The following is a 2,193-nucleotide window of genomic DNA, read 5'->3' as shown; positions in this document are numbered from 1 at the left end:
GCTCCTTTTCAGCTTCAATGGTGTTGGGTTCTACTGTCTTTCCACTCATCAATGTCAATGCTTTGCAATGCTTTTTCCCCAGATTACTTGGATCCTTCGTATCACTAGGTAAAGCACCTGGTGGTTGGTTCTTGAGTTCAGTTGCAAGCTAGCCCATTTAGTTTTCTAGGTTTTTCAATCTAGCTTCTTAGCTTTGGATTAAGACATCATTCTTGGCCATATATGCCTTCAACAGGTTTTCTAAGCTATTGGATGGTTCAGCTTGGGTTGGCTTCTGAACTTGTTGGGGAAAATTAGGCGGCTGGGTTGGTCTAGGTTGGGTGTAAGTGTTACTGGTTCCAGCCCCTTGGTTACTCTAAGAAAATTTGGGGTGATTTCACCACGATGGGTTATAAAAATTGAATTGCAGTCCTTGCCTTCCTCGATTTTGGTTCTGGTTACCTATGTAGTACATGGATTCTCGGTTTGATGGACATTCTTCGAACAAATGTCCTTCCCCACAGTAAACACAGGCTATATTTTCAAATTGGGTTGGTGGCTGTGTTGCAAAATTGTTAGACCCATTAGTAGTAAGGTTTTTTAACATTGAAGATATTGATGATACCTGAGATGTGAGTGAAGTAAGAGCATTTACTTCATGTATTCCAGTAACTCGTCTTCCTGACGCTGCTCAATTGGTTGGCCATTGGTAATTGTTGCTGGCAATCCTCTCAATGATTTCATAAGTCTCATTATAAGACTTGGAAAGGAGAGCACCATTAGCAGAAGCTTCCACTACCATCCTTGTGTGAGCATTGAGACCATTATAAAATGACTAAAGTTGGATGCAATGTGGGATTCCATGATGAGGGCACTTTCGTAATAACTATTTGTATCTTTCCCATGCCTCATACAAGGACTCATCATCCATTTGTTGGACGGTAGTGATCTTGTTCCTTCACTTAGCATTTTTCCTAGGCGGGAAATACTTCATAAGGAATCTTTCTGCTAATTCTTTCCATGTGGAAATTGAGTTTGATGGCAATGAGTTCAACCAGGCTCGAGCTCTATCCCTCAGTGAATATGGGAAAGGCTTCAATCATAATGCATATTTGGGTACTCTGGCTAATTTGAAAGAATCGCTCACGTCCATAAATAGTCTTAAGTGTAGGTGAGGATCTTCGGTAGGCATTCCACTGAATTGGCCCACTGTCTGATGCATCTGGAACATGCTGGCTTTAGCTCAAACTTTTGTGCCTCAATTTCGGGTCTCCTAATACTCGGATTAAGATCATTAAATACTGGCACGAGATATTGTCGTAAAGCTCTATCCCTATCATCAGCAATAAGGATAGGATTTTGAGCAGGGTTTGCTCCATTTTCTTCGATCGGATTTTCAAAGTTCATATCTTCGGTCCTTCTCTGATTTGCTTGTCTTCTTTGCTATCGGAAAGTTTGTTCAATCTCAGGGTCTACAGGGAGTAGGTCAATAATTTGGTCAATACTCATAAACACTTGAAATAATCACAGAAAAATTAATTAAATTAAAAATTAAATAGGAAAAATAAAACAAAATGTAAAACTAACAAATTCACAAATAATGAATTTTTAAAACAGTCCTCGACAACGACGCCAAAAACTTGGAACGACGAAAATGTGCAAGTGTACACAATCACAACAAGTAATAAAGTGACAAGTAAATGTCGAGTTATTGTACCCATAGGGACTGTGAAGAGGATTATTTATGAATGCAATTTAAAACACTTTGGTGAAGAAAAATATTTTGTTTGGAAAGGGTAATTGAAAACTAAGATTTTAAACTAAGTAAACTAAAGAAATAAATCTCAAATGCACGATTTCAAAATATGATTTAATCAAGATGATATAATTGTGTTGATTTAATTACATTTCTTTAACTTAGAATTATTAAACTCATGCTTATGTTGTTACAAATAAACACGACAACTCGGTAATTTGCTAACTTATGAACATATTCATACACAAATCCATTCATCTCTTAACATATCCCTATGTTAATTCAAACTATTAAACAAATTTTAATAAGCAAACATGTTATGGCACATACATACTCATCAAATTGAACTAATCTCTTGCATATACCTATGTCAATTCAACCGATTAATTAAATCTAATAAGCACATAAAAGCCTATGTGAGGCAACAAGGTATCCCTACCTTGAAACAGTTTAATCAC

The 2,193-nt window shown here is 36.7% G+C and overlaps 1 non-coding gene across 1 annotated transcript; it reads left to right on the top strand.

Annotated features, from left to right (window-relative positions):
- Positions 1 to 836: 836 nt before the first annotated feature.
- Positions 837 to 942, top strand: LOC128286322 (small nucleolar RNA R71). The gene has a single exon (XR_008276865.1). It is a non-coding gene; the product is annotated as a small nucleolar RNA R71 (small nucleolar RNA).
- Positions 943 to 2,193: the final 1,251 nt, after the last annotated feature.

Source organism: Gossypium arboreum, chromosome 12 (assembly GCF_025698485.1).
Source record: "Gossypium arboreum isolate Shixiya-1 chromosome 12, ASM2569848v2, whole genome shotgun sequence".
Taxonomy (NCBI): Eukaryota; Viridiplantae; Streptophyta; class Magnoliopsida; order Malvales; family Malvaceae; genus Gossypium; species Gossypium arboreum.
This window is presented reverse-complemented; position numbering and strand designations above follow the sequence as displayed.